This window comes from Aphelocoma coerulescens, chromosome 5, assembly GCF_041296385.1.
Source record: "Aphelocoma coerulescens isolate FSJ_1873_10779 chromosome 5, UR_Acoe_1.0, whole genome shotgun sequence".
NCBI lineage: Eukaryota > Metazoa > Chordata > Aves > Passeriformes > Corvidae > Aphelocoma > Aphelocoma coerulescens.
Window position 1 is genome coordinate 8,829,745 of NC_091019.1, and position 7,238 is coordinate 8,836,982.

A 7,238-nucleotide genomic window follows, 5' to 3' on the forward strand; every position below is an offset into this window, starting at 1 on the left:
CAGAAGAACCAAGGATTTCCAATTCTTGGGGTTCATCAGAGGTTTTAGGAAGATAGGGAGTCCACCATTCCCATGTATTTACTGGGGTATAGTGTTCCCAAACTTCTGATCCTGCAAAGGTACCTCGTAAGGCCCTGTCAATTTTCTCTGGGATTGGCCAATTCTCTATTGGAACATTGACTAGACAAGTTGAAAATGGATTTTCTGGAGTTGTGGTAGACAGACATAGAGTATCCAACCCTGAAGCATTAGCTAAAGTCACCCAAACATTGGTCTTAGGTTGATTGACCGGCAAAGCTACTCCACCGAAAACAAACAAGACAAAGCAAAAAACAAACTTAACATTTGGTTAAATTTCATGTTTCTTGAAAGTTCTCTTGGCAAAAGACTCCTTCTCAATCTCAATCTCTGAACGAATTTGTAAGAATATTTTTTGTATTTCCCAATTTTATTTTCACTTCATCTAATGATGAGGCACAAAAATATTTTATATCTTCTTTAAATAGAAAAATGAGGATTATTTGCCAAAAGGTCTTTACAACATATTTGCTTATGCACTCTTACATTGACCTAAAACCTAAAATTTACAGCTTTAACAATAAAACAAAAGATTGCAGGTATGGGCTGTAGTCTCTGCGAAGTTCACGTCTGTGTACTCTCTTCTCTACTTGTAGAGTTGTCAACTTCTTTCTGCGCGTGATATGGTTTCACATTCTTCACAGGAAGCCACCTAGGTCCCGTACCTGTAGAAACACAAGCAAACCCTTTTCCCCAGGTTATTAATGGGAGTGGACCTTCTATTTGTCCTGTTCCTGGATTTCTAATCAGAACCAAAGGATTTTCTCTTAATCTTGCGTGTGTGCTATTAGAGAAATGCCTAAATATTGGAGGATCAGGCTCTGCAGAAGAACTATTCAAAAAGTTATAAACATACAAGGCTTTGCTTAATTGCATCTGTGGTGTTGCTTGTACTAGATCTCCCTTTTGCTGATCTAAAATACATTTCAAGGAATGATGTGTCCTTTCTACAACTGCCTGACTCGTGGGTGAATAAAGAATGCCAAAAGTACGGCGAACACCCCAATTCATCAAAAATGTGGCTACCTTCTGGGCTGTATAAGCAGGACCATTATCTGTTTTTATTTCTTGAGGCACCCCCAAGGAAGAGAAAGCTTGCAAAAAATGCTGACACACATGATTTGCTGTCTTTCCTGTGTGTACAGAAGCAAAAACTGCATTGGAAAATGTATCCACTGACAGATGGATATTTTTATATTTTCCAAAAGGTGGATATTTAGTAATATCCGTTTGCCACAATTGCAAATTCTGTAGCCCTTGAGGATTTACTGCTCCCATGGAGACAGGGGGCTGCACCAGTTGACAATCTGGGCAGGTATTTACAATTGCTCTAGCCTGATCTTTTGAAAGATGAAACATTCTCATAAGAGCTTGTGCATTCTGATGAAAAAAAGCATGACTCAACTTTGCTTGTTCAAAAATATTTGGCAAGGTGTTCACTATGGCAACTGTTAACTTATCAGCCCTGGAGTTGCCTTCCGCCAGGAATCCTGGGACTGAAGAATGAGCCCTAATATAGGAGACAAAATATTGATTAGTTCTATTTTGCACGAGTGTATAGAGACATTTAAGATGAGGATACAGAGCATTATTGCTAACATCCTTCAAAACTGATCCTTCTATTCTCTTAACTATATTAGCAACATAAGCAGAATCTGTAATCAAATTAAAAGGCTGGGAAAAGCTGAAATGTTCTAACTACCACTGCAAGTTCTACTACCTGGGTCGAACCCTCTACTATTTGAATATTCTATTTCCATTTTTTAGTTTCTGGGTCTTGCCACATTACCATCGAACAATGTGTCTTTACTGATCCATCACTAAAAATTGTCACAGTCTCCAAAGGCACTTCACTTAACAGAGGTCTTTCTCTGAAGCTTGATTTTGCCTGAAATAATTTATGACTAGGGAAATGAATAGAACAGGTGCCTGGATAATTCAATAATGCAATTTGAAGTTCTTCTGAGTTTCGTAATGCCCAATCAAAATATTGCTTCTTCAGAGGCAAATAAATTATCGCAAACTCCTTGCCTGCCATAGTTAACAACCTTGACCTGCCTCTGATTATAATCTGAGCAACATTTCCATCGTTGTGAAGATTGTTTTTGGAGATCTGTAAGGCAAAAAGACCCATTCTATTATCAATAAGGGATCTTTGGCAGAAGCATCCCGTTGAAATATAAGACCATACAATTGCATTTTTTCCCCCAGTACTGCAAGGAAGAATGGTTGTGAATCTACACAACGATGTGCTTGTCTTTTCTGAAAAGCCTCTGTTACTCTGTCAAGTGCCTTTAGAGCTTCAGGTGTAGGGGTTCTTGGGGATGTAATGTCACAATCTCCCTTTAGCAAATCAAAAACTGGAGCAAGTTCATCATTGGTAATCCCTAAAGTAACTCTAATCCAATTTATCTCTCCCAAAAGATGCTGCAAATCTTGTAAAGTACAAACTTTAATTCGAAGCTGTATTTTCTGTGGCCTTATTCCGTCATTTTCCATCCTAAATATTTCCATGGTGAAGTTTCCTGTATTTTTGACGTAGAAATCTCAAGTCCAGCCCTTTTAATCTCTGTTACAACACTGTCACGAACTTCCTCCATCTCCTTCTGTGTTGGTGCTGAGATTAACAGTAATGTAGATTAACAGTAATGTAGAATCTTTGCTTTAGGATGTTTTCGCCTAGCTGGAGACAAGGCTTTTTGCTAAGTTTTATTTCTCTCTGCTTATCAGCAGAGGAAAGCCTATTCATATCTTGAAGGCTTAAGTCAAATTCATTCACTGATGGTAAACACTCATCCTGAGTTTGCACATCTGCTGTGCTACTGGCAACCCTCCCAGCTGTCATGGGGGCATCCATCTTTGCTTTCATCACTTCCGAAGATGTCATTTCCTGAGATGTAATTTCCAGGGCCTCCCACCCTCCAGCACCATAGGTCACTTCCAAGGGCTCCCCCCTCCTCTCTTCACCACCTCCCCTTCCGGGTGCAATATCACAAGCGGCCGGAGGGGGCGACTACGAGGGAGCCCGTGGCGCAGTTAAAATTTCAGAGCCGCCATTAATCACTGAGCTGTTCAACAATTCTATTACCACCCGGCAAGCAGGGATTAACATAGCCGTTGCCTTATCGCATTTCAAAGCGAGATCGTAAAGTCTAGTTGCAATATCATCCCAAACTGATTTAGTAAGAAGAAGGTCAAAGTCAACATCAGGGCAGTAATGAAAACCCCAAAGCAATAAATCTTTCACTTCCTTGATGGGAAGAGGCTCAGAATGTAACTTGAGTAAGGCATCTAACTTATAAACAGCCCTTTGTTCTTTTGAAATAATTTCACTCGTATCTAACCTACCCAGTCCCTGCTTCCACCCAGCCTTGAAGGCAGTTCTCCTTCTGGTGTGCTATGGGAGAAATCGGCCCGGGATCCTCCATCAAGCTTCCTTTCAGCTTTAGCTTCCGCCAGATCACCCTTCATTTCAGGGTTCAGTTAATTAAACTCATGTCAACCAGGGGAATCCTCTTCATCCTGACTCTGACCTCTCCGCCGTACATCCACAGCACACTGGGCACCACTTGTCCAATTTCCCGCGCGTTCACATGTCAGAGGAAAATAACTTTCAGGGATGGGACTATGCAATTACGCAAATTTATTGTTTAAAATAACAAACGCATCAGTTAAGGCGTGAGATTTTACAATACCTCCGAATAACGGCAACTAGTCACAAGATTCAGGGTTACATCGTAATTTATAATTTTCTAATCCAATAGGCACTTAAAACGACACTTTGTTTTAGATTTATGACCTATCTCTTCTCACTGTGGCACTTCTCACTGCAATGCAGCTGTGTCTTGACCAATAACTTCTCGTGTCACGTACACACAGATGTCTCTCTTATACCATCTACATTCTTAACTTAAACGGTATAAAATCACACTATTATATTTTAAAACCCTACACCAGAACACCCAGTGTACAATTTTGCTTATAATTATAGGAACACAAGCTTGTAATCCTTTTGCTTCAGATCTATAAATCTCTATCAATTAAGCCAGACCTAGTCTCTTCCAGGGTCATAAATCAAAGCCTCCTTTAATTGCAAGAGTTTCTACTCGTCTGTCTCCCACACATGTTGGGCACTTACGGCCTCTCATTAGAAGAGGATGTTGCTCTGCTCTCAATGCCCTTAAGATGTGCAGAGCTCCAGTCCCCACACATCAGCTCTGGACACACCAAAGCCCCAGCTGATGATGGTGCTGGTAACCTGGTGTGTACAAGCTTTGGCTTACATAAGTTAGAAATGGAGTTTTCAAGTCATGGATTCAAGTTGAAAAAATCACCATAGCTCAGGCTAAAGGTTAATAAGGGTTGCACAGTATTCTCTGACCTTTTTTACCTTTGGTAGGGCTATGGGCTGACTAAAGGGTCTGATCTGTGGCCAAGATCTCCTGGAGATTAGACAGCGAATACGAGTATCGCTCTGCAACTACCTCTCCCTGTCAGGTCAAATGTTTCATCTGAGTAAACACATTTCTATTCTATTTACCCATCGGTTTATTTTTACAGAATAAGGTGAAGAATTAATAATCCTTGAAAGCCTTCTTTTTCCTTCCAAGTATTTTCATTTAGTCCACATGGCATATAAATCTGAAAGTGTTTTGGACAGAGGCATAGATCCAGTCAGCTTTTATGTGGCCAAGGAGCTGTATTCTATGTTTTCCAGTGAGGGATTTTGGCAGTATTTTTAGGTTCTTGTTTAAGAAAGGAAGGATATGATGAGCTCACACTTTCTGCTGCCATGCATAGCCATCTTTGCTCATAAACACATACCTTGCTACTCCTCCTGTAAGGGGAAAAGTGCTCTCTCAAATAAGGTTGTTGAAGATAGAACGGCCATGAGCTCATGGATTCCTTTTCTTTCCAGGGAATATTTATGACTATTAAAAATAAAGAAATTTTTAAAATTAAGGATTAGGATGGTCTGAAGCAGCAAGTACCCTCCTCTGCGAGATCTCACTCAAGATCCCTAACATGCCCTTGCCTACAGACGATGACCCAAGAACTTGTGCAAGGATCACAACACTGCTCAATAAACGGCAGGAGAAGCACCATAAAACATCATAGTATTAAGCATAGACATTAATCCAGGAATGAAATAGCCTGTCTTCAAGACTCAACATCGCTGCAGCTGCTCTAGTAATTTGGATACATCAGCGAGCTGAATGCAGAGGAGTTTGGATCTATTCCAGTTCCTTTCTGGGTCAACACAACCTTTGGCATCAGGGTCCCAGCACAACCCTGAAGCTGGCTAGATATACAAATAAATACTCACTAAAACTTGCTTAGACCTACAGATCCCAGTGATCATTGCAGTACTTTCTGTTTCTGTCTCAGCAATGGGTGTATCTGTGAGAGGACATCCTTCTCCCTGGGAGGTTGTCTTGGTTTGAAAGACAGGTGTCTGCTGAAGAAGGCAGGAGTCTCCCTTGGAATGGAAGAAAAAAAAAAATTGCAACTCCCTTCCCTCTGAATTATTATAATTTTGAAATTAAGGGGCTTTCGGGCAAAGATATGAGGAACAGGAATAACAGTTCTTTACTATTATATATATACTTGTGTGTATAACAAGGTAAACAAACAATAACTACGGCAGTAACAACAAACAGAATCACAAACCCAGTGCCAGCCTTCTCAGCTGTCAGGTCCTTTCCCCTTGGGTGCAGTTATGGTCACAGCTGGCAGGGGTGCTGGTGGCTCCCGGTGAGCGGGGTAGGTGCGATGGTTCCCCCGTGGCTGCAGGGGGTGCTCTGGAGCGAGCTTGGGGAGCACACGGCACTGGTGCCCTGGGATCCCGGGAAGAGATGGAACAAAAAAGCTTCACAAACACCTGGGCAGCTGATCCCGGTGTCCAGCCAGACCCTCTGGAACAGCAGGGACGAGCACAAATCCAGGGTGGCAGACGAGATGTATCAAAACTCCGGAGCTGTGGTGGGAACCCCGCAGAGGTCTCAGCAGGCAGGGCAAGCAGGGCTGCAGAGTAGCAAAGGCTCGAAGCAATGGCGGGGGCAGGGCGGCAGGAGCCAGTAGGGCAGGGAAGGCGGGCTTGGGATCCCGGGGTCTCTCTGGTAGAAGGAAGGCAGCAAAGAAGCAGCCTCTCTGTCCAAAATGCCAGGAACTGGCTGCCCACAAACCCAGGTGAAAGAGAGTAGCCAGATGCACCACTCCCCCTATGGCCAGGTCTTTTGTTTTTTTAAGCACTCAGTAATTTGTCCCCCTGGCAACGTGTATGGGGAAAATTCCTTTAAGAGAAAAAGAAAACAGGAGGAGAACTAAAACCCCAACAGAGGTGGATGCTAGAGGACAAGCCCTGAGCTTTGTTGGGACCAAACAAGGCAAAGATTCCTGTTTTTTTCTAATTTTACTTCTTCACCCAGTCTGGCCAGACCAGGGCGGATGGCACAGCATGATTTCACACAAGGCCACCAATCTTCTGTTTGAACAAATTAACTGCAGTGCTGGATTTCAAATGAGAAATAATGTCGAACACCACTTCTCTTGTTAAACATGACTATCCCAGCAGATATGTACCTTCCTCTCTGAGCAATACTGTGTCAACAGGAGCTCATGTCTTCCAGCCTCCCACCCTGTCAATACACACAAGTGCACACAAGCATACAAGGCAATATTGTCTGATGAAGTTTGAGAACCTGAGTTTTCAACAGGAAAGTCAACAGGAATTACTTCTTGGACACTTCTATTATTTGAGTTGAGAAGAATGAACAGTTACAACTTGTGTTTGAAAGCTGAAAACTTAACTTTCAGCTGCAGCCCATGAACATGAAATCAGCTTTCTTAGAGCAACCCATGAAGAGCATCTTTGGTTACAACTTTTAATGTAACACCCTTCAACAGCAAACAAATATCATTTGGATCACAGTGGAAATTGTCTTTGGAAACCAATCTGAAGAAAGCAGAAAAATATGTTTTTCTTTAACTAAGGGGTTTCTTCTTCCCTTGAATTGCTAATAATATTATTTGTCTTCATACACATTTATGTGTGTTAGAAGTGTTCATAATACTAGCCCCCAAGAAAATGAAAGAAAAAAGTAATAATAAATTACTTTTTTTAAAAAAAATCTTCTTTTTTTCTGTGGTTATGCCTTTAC